The following is a 16,354-nucleotide window of genomic DNA, read 5'->3' as shown; positions in this document are numbered from 1 at the left end:
TCAATCCAGAGCGGCGGCCCCGCCCCCGGCCCCGCTCGGGCTCGTCCCTACGGAGCCGAGCCGGTGTGCTGAGATGCGGTGCTGCTGTCGGCGCTCCTTCTCTTCCCGGCGCAGTTAAGAGTCGCGCTTTGCGCTTGTGCTCGCCGATCCTGTCCGACTTCTATCCCTCCTCTTCCCTGCGGCTGGCAGGTGTGGGGCTCAGGTAGGAGCCAGGGCAGGGCGGGAGGCGCGGGCGGACTTGGCGGCGGGACTGTGTGGGCTGAGGAGTCGGGCGCCGTCCGGAGGGCAGCGGGAGCCGCGCACCGCGCTCCTCTGATGTCTTCGGTTGTGCTTTTCGGGGCGGTGTGCCGCTTAAACGTAAATCTGTTCCCCTCTCCGGTGGGGTTCTCGTTGTGTGTTTCGCTCCGTGCCCGCTCCGTGCGCTTTAGCTCTGAGGTCGGTCGGATTCCGGATGAGGCGCTGAAGCGAACGCCGCTCCCGGGACGCGGCCCCGCGCCCGTCCCGCAGCCGCCGCGCTCCGTCGGGAGCTGCCGCTGGGGGTCCGCCCGTGTTGGCGGCTCTGCTCCTGCTGTGTGTGCGCTGCTTTCCTGCCCACGTCTCAAGAAAATAGGTTAATTAAATCCAGGCGCTTCAGGATGGCGCTGAGTTGATGAAATGCCCGTTTGAGGGAGAATTAAGCAATTTGAGATTTAAATGCTCCGTTACTTGAAGCCGTTTGGAATTATTCGCCAGCACTCGCTGATGTGGAATGGCTGGAGAAAGGGCACTTAACGAGCGCACTCCTTCCCTGTGGGGTGATTTGTCTGTCCCGTGTTTTTCTTGGGCTCTAATGTTTGTAACAGACCCGAGAAGGGACACAGGTTGTGTCTTTGTCCCTTGACTCTCATTGATCAATCACAGAGTTCCAGATGCCTCATTCTACTTTTCTAAGTCTGGTTCACGCACTTAAAGCATTGGCATTTTGCATGAAGGTAACCACAGCTTCAATTTCTGCAAGCTTCACTTTATTATTACAATAATTATTATTCTTATTCCTAGCAATGACTAACCAGTAGAGTTCCCGGTCCTGTATCACCTTTCTCCTTGCTCTGATGTCCAACCACATGCTGCATTAGGCCGCAACTGTCCTATTTGCTTTGTACAGGACTCAGGTCTGGAAGCTGGGAGGATAACTGGAGGGCAGGGAGATGCTCTCTGTGCAGGTGTAGGTACGTGCTGTGCTCTGGGGTGCTGCTGAGCAGCTGTGGTCAGGCTGACACTGCAGCACGGTCACTGAGGGCAGGAAGTGATGCTGAGCTCTAATGGAGTTGGCTTATTGCAACAGTGTGTGTGCAGCCAGCTTGCTTACTTTTGAAAGCATGTATATCATCTTAAAGAATTGGGTCTAATTAGAACACCTATGCATGTATATCTAATAGGTTTTCCTTTGTTTAACGCATATTAGAAGTTTTATTGCATGCTCTCTGTGGTGAAATGTGACGTTGTTGTGGCTGTCTTGAATCTTATGGTTTCACTTGCTACAAACACTACTCTAAGCAATTTGTATAGGAACTCTACTTCCAACAGGAAGGTTTCTCTCCTTTTGTAGCTGATGTATTTTAGTACTAAGTTTGATTTGCTGCTCAGCACTTTGAGGTGTGGGGTTTCGGTGCCTGTCCTCTGCCACTGGATTTATCAAGTGGGGACAGGCATTGCTTTTAGTTGCATGCAGCGGCCACTTGTGGTACCAGTATGTGAATCTTCCAACACTGTGCCTGGAATTATTGCTCTAGTTCCTTGTCTGTCTGAAGGATGAGGAGGTGTTGTGTATGTAATGTTGTGGGTACTTGTCTGTATTCTGCTGACGTAGAAATGAACACTGTCAAATGTATTTTAATTGCCTCAGAATAATTCACGCTGCCTGCCATCAGGGTGCTGATAGTAATACGGCAGCCTAAGTATGACAGAAAACAAAACAGTCAAGTAACACACTGCTGGGTGTCTGAAAGAACCAGTGCCCATAACTCATTCTCCTGTCTGTCTTAGCTTGCACCTTCTGCAGACTTCTCTTCCTACTGCTTGTGGCTTTCGTGTAGCACATATCATGTGTGTAGAAACACCAGATTGTTACAGATGAAGTTATGACATGAATTAATGCAGTATTTTCAGTGCTAGTTATGGAGCTCCGTCAGTGTGAAGCCCACGGCATATTGTTTCACATGAACTGAAACAAAAGTTGAGGACAGCCTCAGAGTGAAGGAAGAAAACAGAGAGCTCACACCAATTCTTTATCACTTTAAGTGTCTGAACTGAGGTGACTGCTAAAGAACAGCCCACCGCTCAGATAACCTTTGTATTAGTACAGATTTAGTGGCAATTGTGTCACACGCATTATCAGTAAAAGCACAGTGCTGGCTGAGGTTGCTCGGTGCACTGCAGCTCAGCCCACACGGCCCTGCCTGCCCAGTGTGCACAGCTCCGCTGACTCAATGCAAGCTCCTTAGGGTACAAGTCACGTGTTAATATCTAGCAGTGAGCACAACGGTGCTTAATCCTATTTCAGTATCTGGGTGTTCCGTGGTGCTAACCACAGAAGTAAAAGAGACTTCTGGCATGGAAGGCGCTGAGCAATTTTTGCAGCGTGCGCTTGCTGAGAATTCTTTCTTTGGCTGAGGGCTGTCCTACATGTGGTTCGTGAGGTGCTTTTTTTCCTGAGGAAGATAAATACCAATAAATGTAGCTTGATGGGAATCCTTGTTATGTGCAACAGAAGAGAAGAAATGAGTGAGAACTGACTTTTGCTGACCTCTGGGCCCCGAGTTGAACTAGTGCATTCAGAATCACTGGGAGAGTTCAGAATTGCTGGGAGCTCAGAGGGATCTCTGAACGTACTAATTGTGTGTCTAACTGCAAGAAAGCCTGATACAGTGGCTGCCTAATAGCATCTTAGTAAGTCACAGGAGGAAGGCAGCATATGTGCTTCCTCACATGCCTCTGGCATTATTGCTCTTCAGTTTTATAACAGCTTAAATTGAATTTGAACAATTCGTCCTTTGCAGTCACTATACAGCACGTTAGCCAAGCTCTGTATTCCTTGTCTGACCCAGAAGTGTGTGTGGATTTTTGGTTCCAGATTTTCTCTTTTCCATGTCCAGTTGTTCAGATCTGAGCACCTGACCTGAAGATTTATTCCTTGATTTTTCAGCTGTGGGGGTTTTGTTGGTTGAATCATATTTAGGTTGGCGAATACACATGCTGCCACTGTAATGATTTCTTTCCTTCTGAATGTTTTCTTTGGCACTTGTGTTAATATAAGCGCAAGCAAATCAACTTTTCTTCTTTCTTCTGATGCAGAGCATCAATTGTTAATCTTTTGATTTATCTCTTCACAGTACCAGCATCTCAGTGATAGCTTCAGACTCTGCCTGCATGTTGGTTAAACTGAACACCTCTACCCTCCCCAGGAAGTTAGCAAAAATGTTAGTACGATGCACTATGAGCATCAAGCAGTGCTTGTGTTGGACCGTGGTTCCTAGAAGAAAGACAATAATAATCCAAAATAATGAAGCTGAGAAACTAATAATCCTTGTTTGCACCCATATTAACTTTAGATCTGTTCTTTGTTTATGGTGACGTTGTATGTTGCACTTTACTGTTGAGTTTCATTAGTGACTTTGCTGCCCGTAGAAGAATGTGAAGCACTGGGCTTTCCATCCACGTGATATATCCTCTCATTAATGGTTTTACAGTGGAAGTCTGAAATGTTTCCTTGGCTGAAGGCAGTCTCACTCCTTCCTTGTCTTAATTTCTGCCATTTCTGTTATCACTACTTACGGTAGTACCTCTATGACTCTTCACCAAGTGTTATCTCTTATCTATTTTCACTCGGAGGGTAGCGGTGCACTGGAACAGGCTGCCCAAGGAGGCTGTGGATGCTCTATCCCTGGAGGCATTCAAGGCCAGGCTGGATGTGGCTCTGGGCAGCCTGGTCTGGTGGTTGGCGACCCTGCACATAGCCGGGGGGTTGAAACTACATGCTCCTTGTGGTCCTTTCCAGCCCAGGCTGTTCTATGATCTATGGTCATCATCACTTATTCACTTGGAGGTCACCTTTCTCTGGCACTGTCATTTTTATGCCACTTTTTCTCTCCCACGTTCTGGAGGGTTTTCCTAGTGCACGTTATTGTTCTGCTTGTTGTCTGTTCCATTTTTCATAGACTGTTGGTGAAACCGAATAAATCTTCCAGTCTTAACAGTTCCAATAAAGAACAACTGCGTGGGTTTACACAATTGCCTTAAGCGTTTGCTTCTTTCTGCCTGGACAGTAGCTGAAGCCACAGAAGCGACAAATTCAGACTGGCTTGTCAGTCCCCAGTGGAGTGGTGTGTGTGGGAGACTTTATCCTTCTCAGCACACAAGCCCGTCTGTGTCATTCTTAATTCTGCTTGTTACAGAAGGTTGTCTTGCCCTTCATGTTTTTAAATGAGCAGAGAAGGGTACTGCTCTCTGGCACAATTTTGTTCTGTGTTAACAACCATTTACTCATACTATTATTATTTTGTTGTTGTTGAAATCATAGAATCCATGGAATAGAACTGTGGGTTCACCAAGGTTAGAAAAGCCCCCCAAGATCACCCATTCTGACTGTCTACCTATCATCAGTATTTCCCACTAAACCACGTCACTCAGTACAACGTCTAAATGATTCTTGAACACCTCCAAGATTGGTGATTCCACCACATTCCTAGCAGCCTGTTCCAGCACCTGACCACTCTTTTCTAGGACCTTGATATCTTTCTTGTAGTGCGGGACCAAGAACTGAACTCAGTACTCAAGGTGCAGCCTCACCAGGGCTGGGTACAGGGGAATAATCATTTCCCTGCTTCTGCTGGTAATGCTATTTCTGATACAAGCGAGGATGCCATTGGCCTTCTTGGCCACCTGAGCACACTGCTGGCTGAGTGTTGACCAATACCCCCAGGTCCATTTATTCTACAAGCCTGTAGCATTGGCTGGTGATGTGGCTGAAGTGAAGCACCCAGCACTTGGACTTGTTGAACTTTGTCCCATTGGCCTCAGCTCAATGATCAATCTGTCTAGGTCCCTCTGTAGGGCCTTCCTACCCCCTGCCAGAAAGACATTTCTTCCCAGCTTGGTGTCATCTGCAAACACTGAGGGTACACTCAGTGCCCTCATCCAGGTCATCAATAAAGGTATTGAGCATGACAGGCCCCAGTACCAACCTCTGGGGAGCACCACTCTTGACCAGTTGCCAGCTGGCTTTAACTCCATTCCCCTCCACTCTCTGGGCCTGGCCATTCAGCCAGTTCTTTACCCAACAAAAAGTGTATCTGTCCAAGCTGTGGGCTGCTGGCTTTTTCAGGAGAATACTAGGGGAGACAGTATTGGAGGCTTTGTCTCTGTTCCTTTCAGTGCAATTATTTTTTAGTGTGTCCAGAAAAGCCTTGAGAAGGAACAGACAGAGTTTCTTCAGAGCCACGATGCCTTACACAGAACACGCTGTTCGAAGAGAGCTTTTGCAGTCTTGTCTGTAATGGCAAGAGATGGCTTTAAAACCAGTCCTAATAAGCTTTATTGTCACAAGGCTTCCGCCACTAGCAGAAGAGCAGCAACATCTCCGCTAAACAAGATGCAGAACACGTCTTGCTCATCTTGGTGTCTGAAGCTGCTCTGGCTGCAACTAAAGAAGCTTCTTTAATAGTTCTATAAAATCCTGTCTGCTGTTAAAGTGAATGGTGTCTGTGTCCCTCATGTGTGATAAATAGGAGTGCTGAGATCCCCCAGACACAACCCTGACAGTATGAACTGTGAATCTGAGTGCAACTTACAATGTATTGGCAGGGTAAAAGGGAAGTTTCATTATGAAGTTGTTACTACTCTTCCAAATCTTTTAATTAAAAGAAAAAGGAAGTGTCTCTTAATTGTCAGTGGTGCTGCTTGCGCATTTTATGTAGATTATCAGTAGCAGTGGGGATCCCCAGGCACCTCCTGGTCATTACCATCTGCCTACTGGGGGGATGATGCAGTTAACCTCAAAGGATGTGGGCTGCAGAGAGCCTTTGCTCACGTGGTGAGATGACTCTGCTAGGAGTTTGTGGTGCCTCTCTCAGGTTCCCTCCCTCATACCCTGCTGTGTGCCAAAGACAGGCAGGTTGATTCTTGCCGAGAGATTCCATTCCACAATTTAGAAACTTTTTATTTTCCTTTTTCCCTCTTCTAATAGGATGTATCTGTCTGCTGCTCAGCGGTACGTGACCTGTGCAACCATTTGGGTAGCAGATGTTCAAAGAGCAAGGTAGCATGTATCGCACAGTTTGGGTCCAGCAAATTGCAGGTCTTTGCTTTTTAAATAAGTGAGAATGGAACAAAAGAACGTCCTATTGCATTTATTCTTTTTTCCCCCAACGCTATACAGTGAGATTTCTCCTTCATGTTTTTGCTAACAAGCAAGAATGATTAATAAGCCTCTGTGGTCTGTGCTGGTGTTGTGATGTCCTGGAAATTCTCAGAAATGGGTTTTGCTTGCGGTTAGGCAGGGTTAACTGGGTTTGTGGAATATCTCAGAACAGTTATCTTCAGTTTCCTTAAAAGATAGCGTTCTGTTAGTGGGTTTGTCACTTGTTAAGATGTAGGGCAGGACAAGAGAAGATGGGCACAAAGTGACACGTGGGAAACAAGGAACAACAAGAAATTGTATATGGAGAGGGGATAACCTAGACTAAATCTTCTTCTGTTACTGAAGTCTAGCAACGGCCATTTGGGGGAAGAAGAGCTGATATTTCCTTTTTAAGTCCCAACAGTTGAAGGAGATCTTTTAGTACTGGTCTACTGGACTTTGTTATGTCCTAGTAAGAAAGTTACCAGCTTTTGGGAAGTGAATTCTGTAGGTGTACCCTTAAAAGCATCAACATGTACTGTTTACTGAATAAAATATTAGGTGATTAAGACTGATCACAGACCCTCATTTTCCTACCACTGTGCTGTTGATACCATTGCCAGGCTGAGAGGGCACGCAGCTGGGGAAGCAAAATGCAAAGTAAACACAACATTCGTATATGGAGTAAAAATGTGGGGCAAAATATTACTATGGCTTCTTGTCATCTTTAACTGAATAATGATAATAATTTATACTGAAAGACTGCTGTGTGTTAATTCTGATAGGCAGCTTAGCATCTCCAGAACTGGTTAGTCAGAAGTAAGCTAAGCCCAGACTGGTACTATTATAGATTGCTTGCTTGCTGGGTAAAAGTTCTTACACCACTGCCACAGCTGCTGAAATTCAGGAAGTATGAGACCCATTCATTCATTCCTTCCTGTGATGAGAGTTTTTACTGTTTGTTTTGTTTTGTATTTTAAGAAGAAAGGCACAATCTCAGAGTTCATTCCACGTATCTTGTCTGCAAGGCAATAAAACTAGAAGCATTTAGTATCACATTAACCTTATGGACCTTATAAAATGAAGGCTCACTGAATGTCTTCCAGAGCTCAGAGAATTACAAATGGCTGAGAAAAGGGAACGTAATGAAGTAGAGAACCGCTGTTATGAATAAATAAAGTCCCTGCCTTTTAGCTGATGTCCAGCTATATGGCCTATTAGCTGTGTAGCTGGAACAAACTCTTTCTTATTCTGTTTCCTACAATAAGAATAGACAAGCACAACTGGCTTTTTTTCTGTTCAATTTACTGAATAAATATGGAAATTCATGTCAGATTTAAAAATCAGATGTTAGAATTTTCCACAGAATGGCAGAATCACAGGCTTTTTTTCCACGTGCTTCTTTTTTTTCCCCTATATATTATACTCTATTGTATTTTATCCTTTGAAACTCAGCGGGATCAAGACTTCCTGTAAATTCACAGCTGAGCCATTTCCAGGATGTTACTCTGGCAAATTAATTTTTTTTCTTGGAAAAAAAATATATATATTGGCAGACTTTCACAAAATAGAATGATTGATAAGAGCGGTTAGTAAAATGGTTTTTTCCCCTCTTTTATTGCAGGAGCACTTAAGCATACAAGGTCACTATCTTCTGCTACGTCATATATGTGGAATTGCTGGTGTAGTGAGGATCCCTTACTGGTGATAATCTTACATTTCAAAAGATCAGATTTCAAGTAATGGGATACCACTGATTGTTCTGAATGCACGCGAGGTCATTGTGTTTTTATCAGGCAAGCTTCTACAACCTTCTTTTAGTCCTGGCTGATTATTGTGATAAGCTGGACGGGGAAGATCTTCCCATTTATTCCTGCCTGTATCTTTGTTCCTCTTCTTACTTTAAAGCATATGACTTTCTCAATTCCATTGTAAGTGGTAATGATACAGTGACTGTATTTGGCTGTCAAGTGCCTGAGTGCTCACACTTCAGGAGATACTTGAGGAGCTTCTGTAATGGTGGCTGCTGCGAGCTATAGAGGCCTAGCAAATCTTTGCCTTTGTGGCATGGCTCAATACTCGAAAACATAAACATTTTTCTGACTCTGGATGATGTATCAGTCTTGGTAATCCAGACATAATGACAGTTTGTATTGAATTACCAAATGTTTATTGCCAAATAAGCTTCCATCATTTACTTAACCGTGCACTCTGGTCATATTAAATGTAGAAATATCCCTTGTGCAGAACAAGAGTTGTGCGCTTCTGCTGTTTTCAAATGAAACTATTAAACAGAATTTTAGTGTGCAGAGCCCTTCTACCTAAGGATTGCCTTTATTTGCTGTTATGTGAATTTTATCTTCTGGAAAATAAAATGTTGGATGTTAGGAAGATATCACACCTCTCCCGGGACAAATTGTCTCCCAGCTCCCAGCATTTGCATCATGCAGAACTCAAATTAATGAGGAAATTTCATTCTTCGTTGCCCAAGAATCCCAAAGTGTATTGCCACTCGGTCAGCTGTGCAGTGTGTCACTTTGGGAGAGAGGAGGTGTAGAATGTAGTGTGGATAAAACCATTTAAGGGAACTAGAGATGAAGGCTGAGGATCCAGATTTTTCTATATGAATACATACAGCTTCTTATTCCAGTTGACCCAAAGTGTGTTTGTTTTGGTTTGTTGTTGTTTTGTGTTTTTTTTTAACTTCCCTATGGTTCATTCTGAAAATAATGGGTGTCTTATGAGCAAAGCCAAGTCACCTTATAAAGCCTTTGATAACCACTGAATGAATGCCTCTGCAACACTTGTGTGCAAAAAAAGTTTTGTGGAAGGCAGGAAAAGTGCAAGCAAAATTCATGAGTTGTAGACTGGAATAAATAAGTAATGCATTATATATTTTAAAAAGCAAACAACAAAAGCCATAAAAAGAGACACTCTGGCACATCTCATGTCCATGCTGACTGAGTTGTAATGGTAAATGTTAGATTTGCATTGGATTTACAGGTTAGATTGTAAAGGCTCACAGGCTGAAGCACAGGAGTCTTCTTTTCTTTAAAGCAAAAAACTATGATCTCTTCTCATGCTTTTGACCGCATGAAGTGATTGTAAGGAAATTTGCTGAGTAACAGTCACGTCTTTGTGGAGGGAAGTATACTGGACTACTTGTTAAGATGGAGATGAAAAGGATATGGCTGAGTTCCCAAAAGTAAAACCTGCGCATGTAAGTCAGTTTCATCTGACATTGTCTGTAATGTGAGCCTTATGCACTAAAGAGGAAAATACTTCATATTCTTTTAGTAGCTTACATTTTAAAAAATAAATTAAATGGTTCCCATAATTCATGACCAAGTTATAATTTTCATCCTGATTGCTCTCTTTTTGGGGAGTTGAAGAGAATAGCTCTGATCCCTGCACAGAGGTTTAAAAATGCCTGTTGCTGTGTATCCACCTTCCAGAACTCTGGGAATTGCAGTGATTCGGGAGATGGGAGCGTGGAAAGTATTCTCACCTTTGAAAATCTGTCCTTGACTTGGTAAGAAAATGCCAACAAATCTCATGTCAAATGCTACATGTGCTCAGATGCTTAAACATAGATCATAGAATCGTAGAATCACCAAGGTTGGAAAAGACCTAAGAGATCATCCAGTCCAACCATTCACCTATTACTAATAGCTCCCACTAAACCATGTCCCTCAACACAACATCCAGTCTTTCCTTGAACACCCCCAGGGTCGGTGACTCCACCACCTCCCTGGGCAGTCCATTCCAGTGCCTGACCACCCATTCTGAGAAGTAAGATTCCAAGAAGTATTATTTCTCTCATCTGTAGCTTTTTGAAATTAATGTTCTGTGAACATTCTTAACCCCCTTCCTTCCTGTTATGCCTTCACGAAAAAAGATTCATGAGTAAAGTTGAAATTTTGATGTTTTGGTGAAAATGTTCACTTTAAATTTACATATAAGTCAGTTTTTGAAGGGAAGTTTTAACTTCATTCCTGAACTTAAACATATGATGTGCAACTTCTTTAATCAGTTCCTTCCCTGCCATTTAGGGATGTTTAGGCCTATCTATTCGGGCTCTTTCATCTTAGAAGTTGTCCATTGCACACTGCATCCCACGAGGCATTTCCAGGCTGGTTTCTGCAGCAGCTCAGCAGTTCTGGTTTGGATTTCTGAATTTCTCAGCCTGCCCGACTTCTTCAGCTAATTCCTTTTGCTTGTCATTCACTTGTTGGAGAAGTTAATCTCTTACAGTGCTCACTTCCCTGTGACTATAATGAAATCTGTAATGAAGCTGGAGTTTTGGGATCTATTGCAGACCTGCAGCGCTCCATACAAGACAATTTTTTTACCTTTTTGGACCAAAACAGAGCGTATTCTTACTTTGTAATGTCTCAGTTTTATATAATGTATCTATTTTAGTCTGTCACAGTTGTAAGTTTGTATAGATGTGCACCATACATACCCTTCTGTTAATTCTGAATATCAAGATGTGCTTTAGCTGCTAAGGCTCTCCTGTCCCTGTTCATTTTAGCCTTACATTTAATACCCAATTCAAGTTCTTCCATTTTGTGATACAGGCCTTTTTTTTTTTTTTTTTTTTTTTTTTAATTATTTCCCCCCCTTATTTATTCTTATTACTTTTAAACTAGCACACCGATACTTCTAAACATTTGATGTGGTCATGCAAATTGGACTGGACAGTCTACTGGTCTGCCTGACCCCTGTTGCCATCTGTGTTAGGGCTTTGTCTTCTATCAAATGATCAGAGATAAGAATCCTTCTTGACCACATCCTCATTTTCCTCTGCTAGTGCAGTGAGGCTGCATGACAGCATTGTGTGGGTGCCCAATAACTTTCACTTCTCACTTCTGTCTGTCAGTCCCTTCTTGAGTGTGTCACCTTGTCCCCCAGGTTCAGCATTTTGATCTCATGGATGGTCCATTCATGAGGAGAGTTACCACAAGTAACTGGGAGTGCTCTGGAGTTTCACTCACCTTTCTTTCTCTCTTTGTTGTTTTAATTTCTCTTAAATCACCTAAGATGCATCTGGATCAGTTGTTTGTGGTCTTGCTATATAAATAACCTTCAGGGCTTTTCCTCCTAATCTGTTCTTCAACTGTATTTTGAGGAACTTTGAACAGCCAGGAGAATTACAGCTTTGGTTCAGCAGGGAAGTACCGAAAGTGCAAAAAGGAGGGTAAAAGGCCTTCATTTGTGAATTATTTGCTATAGTGGTGAAAACATTCACTTGAATGTAACCTGAGATATCTTTCTATCTAAATACACATTAAGTGCGCATCTATTTACAGAGAAATATTTGTATGAGAGAAAACATGTCTCAAGTCATATAGAAGTGAAAATACATAAATATATATTGTTATTTCCCCATAATGTCACATATATAGCAATAGCTGTTTCCTGGGCTATTATTACAGCTGAATGCAGCGATCTTGCAGGTCACAAGATGCAGAGAAAAGCATCTGGTAAATGAATGCATTCTGGAATGCGTAGACACGTAATTGGCCATTTCTATTTCTGTGTATTTGTGCAGGAAAAATTCCTTGAATAAGCCAACTTTGAGTAGGCTGCAACTTCTGGACAATGACAGAGATTTTATTCTCATGAGTTTTATTGTTTTAATTAATGGAAAAACAGTTCTGTTACTGTTTCCATGGACGTGTGGTAAACATTGAGGTTTCAATTGTCCTGACTTGAAACTGAATGTGCTCTGCTTGTGTGGGTTTCTGTGTGCGGGTGTGAGACTAAGGAGAACAGGCTTATACTTATACAGATGTTCTGCTTTTGGAGAGGAAAGTAAAACCTCGCCAGTGTTACTGCGGGCGAGAAAACAAATCACCCTTTTCTAGTATCTTTTCTCTCTAATCTTCAGATCTAGATTTACTGGATTGTCACATATTATTGTAGTTGTGTACATTTTGTACTCTGGTTTTAAATATGGATGGGAGATGGCTTGTGCAGCCACCCCTGTCCCATACTGCCTGTGCCTGGCTTCCACCGCCAGCCAGCGGGACAGAGTCCTGGGTCACTGCAGTTACTGTATAACACCAGGAATTCTTTTATCCACAAGAGTTTCATGGTGTTGAGTGTGCAGGTATTTTTTAGACGTTCAACTGTGCTGAATTACCGAATAGGTTGTTGTGACTTTAAAACAAAAATGCTGTCTGTGACTGTGGCAGGAGGTCTTTGTATTAAGTCTCTAGAAAATTCATCCCCGTGTTTTGTATTGTTTATCCATATCTTGGTTTGCTACTTCGGAAAGCAGAGCCTTACTGGCTTTGTTACTGCATTTACCAGAAGTGGATGGAAGAAGTCTGTCTCTGCACTGACAGCAGGGAGCCTTCCTTCTCGTCTTCTGCTCTGTGTCAGCTCTGCTAGCAGAGTGTGGATGTTCTAATGTAGAACAGCACATGTCAGGAGGTTTGCTTTAACATTTCTCACAATAAACAACAAATACACAGAGTTCCTTTAGTCTGCTCTATCCAGCCTGCTCCTTGTCTCAGAAGTGGTAGGCCAGGGGACAGGAAGTGTGGGATACTGGCTTTGGGCTTGTTCAGAGCAGGAGGTTCCTCCTGGCAGACCTCCAGCTGTGCTCCTGCAGTGCGTGCACAGCTCTGCAAGGCAAGCAGGGCTGGAGTCAGCTGGCCCCTCTTTCGTCTTTAGTGCCACATGCAGTAATTCTTATGGTCTGATGAATACTTTTTTTCCAAAAATAGCAACGCTCTTGACTGCACGCACCACAGACAAGGGATGAGGACATCCAGAATTCTTAAAAATGAGGGTGTTTTTTGTTTTGTTTTGGTTTTTTTAGGGGGTTTTTATTTTGGGGAGAGCATTGTTTGTTTGTTTGCTTTTTTAAATTAAGACCTCACCTCACTAAAAATGAGCAGAGGATAGATAAAGCCAGAGAGGAAAAACAGGTGGAGGAGGGAGAAAGGGCAGGTGATGATGTGATGGCACAGTGAGGAGGGCGTTGTAGAAAGAGTGTTGCAGTCAGTGGGAAGTCTGTTGTCTGTCATTACAGCAGTGACTGATATTCCTGCCCCCCCCCCCCCCCCCCCCCCCGGCCTTGAGCAGTAGAAAAAGTGGGGAACTTCAGTTACATAATGATTTATATTGCTGGTCAACAAAAATGCTGAATCTGTAGGACATATTTCTAGTTGTCAGCCAAATTTTCTGCCTTTATCAGCTCAGAGAGGGAAATTAAAGCCTGCTGCATAGAGCTTTGCATTTAAGTTTTTTTGAAATCCTGATGTGGTGCAAGAAGGCAGAATAACTTGTTTCATGCCTTTATCAGGATGGTGTAGGCTCTGCTGCTGTAGCAGATGTTGGACCCCTCGTATATGTAATGCCAATACAAAAGCAGCAGGCGAGGATCAAGCTGCACACGTGTGCAGGAGGACACTTGCCCTTGTCTTCTTCCCCTGTGCTGCTGAGCTGAGAAAAGCACTTGGGTACCAGGGCAGTACTTTGGAAGCATCAGGCAAGTGGGATTCAGTACAGCCTGCTAGTAGAGCAGAGAAAAGGCAGTGCTTGGATGAGAGCAGCTATGTGTGCTTCACTTGCTGACTGTAGTTGGAGCCAGAGCGATTGGTGGGAGAGCAAACAGCAGCCTAATGTGACCAGGAGCACTGCATGAGTATTTGAGACTCCAGCTTAATTGTCCCTGTGATTTTCTTCCTTTTTCTCTGTGATGATGTCCAATTGGCTATACCTATTTGCTTTTACTAATTTTTATTTTTTTCCTCTTTCTGTAAGACAGAAAAGCTGAGGGGGAGCTATTAGATTCCCAGTTATATTTAGCTTGGAGCAATTAAAGCTAGCACAACTTTATGGCATTTGTAACTAGCTTATCTATCATGCAAACTGTAAGATGTTAATGTGTGGTTTCAGTCAGACCTGGCATTACTGATGGCTTTTGCTCACATGCGTCGAACTGAATTTAGAAACAATGCTTATCGCAGGCTGATTTTGGCAAGATGCTTGCTTTCTTACTGCTATTTTGTTCCCAGTTCCATTTTCAGTGTCAATCAGCATAATTTCATGCCGCTTCCAAAAATGGGGTAGCTGCTCTCTGTGTTCCTGCGTGCAGCTGCTTGGTTTGTTCTTTTTATCGCATGGATTTTGGCATCCATGCAATGAGCTGGTTCAGATAACAGTGTGGATACAAATCTGGCTTTTTTCCTGTCTGAGTTATTACCTCAATTACTTGAGTTACTTGGATTTATTTCCCAATCTCATTCCAGTCATGTTGCTACTGGCTTGACTAGGAATTGCAGCGGGAACAAATGACAAACATAGAGAAGGTGAGAGAATTGGCCAGTCAGCCCTAAAGGGCCTAGTTCTGCCTGCTGCATACTTGTACCAAATGACATCTAATTGCCAGACTTGGTATTTGTTTGTTTGTTGCAGGCTTTTCCAGAAATACTTAGAAATGCACTGTACCAGTTCTGGATAAGCTATGTAAAACAGCTGAATGAATTGTGGAGTTATGGAAAAATCTACTACTGCATATATATGTAATATATATAATAATATAATATTATTAGGTGCCAGTTTGGCCTTAGGTGCCAAATAATCGATTTCCTTTGTTCTGCATTAAATGAGCATCTTTCTATGATGCTCATGTGAGCTGTAGCTCCCCATTGAGAGTTATGTTTGGTCTTCCTTTTGTCATTCTGTTCCAGTGTATCACACTCGAATTGCTCTGATGTCTGTGAAAGTGATAGTGAGAAGTTTCGTGTTGAGTCCCCACAAGTGGGGATTTTTATCTTTTTTTCTTTCAGAAATACAAAAAAAAAATGCAAGCCATAGATTGACCAACAAGCTGTGAAGTGTTGCAGTTTATCCGGTCTGGATTTCCCAGATGACTTTTAGGAAATATGCACCTATATTGCAAAATACTCAGCAACAATTTTTCTTTTAATAACTTCTTACCAGTTGGCCTGTTCGCTCGGTGAGTTAGAAAAGGACTGGAGTTACACAGATATCTGCTTGATCAAATAACTAATGCTTTTGGCCTTCAGATTAGAATCTGATTTTTATCACCTAGGAGCAGAGATGATGATGGTTTATGCTATATTCCCTACATTTAAAAAAGTGCATTTTATTTGCACAGATGGTCTGAAATGCCTCTGTTCCTTGATGGACTTCTCAGGTACCTTTAGGAACACTGTACAAGGTGAATGCCCCTATACTGGGCTTGTCCAATGTGCACGTGGGTCACAAATTCTGCAGTTGTGAAGCACAAGGGGCTGCAATAGAAAGTGGACAACTGTAGGTACCATTCTGCGTTACTCCTGGCTTTCCTTTCCTGTGACCTGTTAGGATTGCTGCATAAGGTCGGACCTTGTGGGTCCCCTTTAGGGTCCTTGCTATTTCAGTGCAATATGTAACATATTTCTGATGAGTAACATAATTTTCTCAGATTAATTTATATCAGATGATTCCTTCTGTTTTTCTTACTTTGTTCATATTATCAACTCAAAAAGTTAAAGGCCCTGTTTCTCAAAGCTAGGTGTTTGTGTTTATTTGTAGGGGCTTATCATCAGGTTGTTCTATTGCCTTGAACATAAGAAGTTTATCATGAGTGATTGGTTGGAAGTTTTTAATGTGACACAATTTTTGAGATACTGGGAAAGATACCAGCCATAGGTCTGGGAAAGTCTGACTAATAAAATTATAAAGCTGGTTCATCACTCAAATATGTTATTATTTCAGCTGCCTCTGCCCACTGCAGGCTCCTACAGGCTAAAAATGTCAACGGGCTATTGCATTAATAGCTATTTTAAGTCACCAATCTTAAAAGGCAGCACAAATGAAGGAACTTTGAATTAATATGAAACATCGTGGTTAACGCAGTTTTTCCAGCCTTAATATTTTGATACACAAACTTATACATTAAAAGATCAAATCCTAAAATTAGATCACAGATGTTTAGATTTCAAACCAGCTGGG

General features: G+C 42.7%; 1 protein-coding gene across 8 annotated transcripts in view; it reads left to right on the top strand.

The window, feature by feature from the left end:
- Positions 1 to 9: 9 nt before the first annotated feature.
- Positions 10 to 16,354, top strand: part of OSBPL3 (oxysterol binding protein like 3) — an 88,211-nt gene continuing 71,866 nt past the window's right edge. For 4 of the 8 annotated variants that reach the window (XM_072329310.1, XM_072329311.1, XM_072329315.1 and 1 more), the window contains exon 1: positions 10 to 202. The gene's annotated coding sequence lies outside the window, so the exon portion shown is untranslated. The remainder of the gene's footprint in view (positions 203 to 16,354) is intronic. The other 4 variants (XM_072329314.1, XM_072329312.1, XM_072329316.1 and 1 more) reach the window with 2 other exon arrangements.

Source organism: Excalfactoria chinensis, chromosome 2 (genome assembly GCF_039878825.1).
Source record: "Excalfactoria chinensis isolate bCotChi1 chromosome 2, bCotChi1.hap2, whole genome shotgun sequence".
In the NCBI taxonomy this organism is placed as follows: domain Eukaryota; kingdom Metazoa; phylum Chordata; class Aves; order Galliformes; family Phasianidae; genus Excalfactoria; species Excalfactoria chinensis.
The sequence above is the reverse complement of the archived record's forward strand: the minus strand, read 5'-3'. Positions and strand labels throughout refer to the sequence as shown.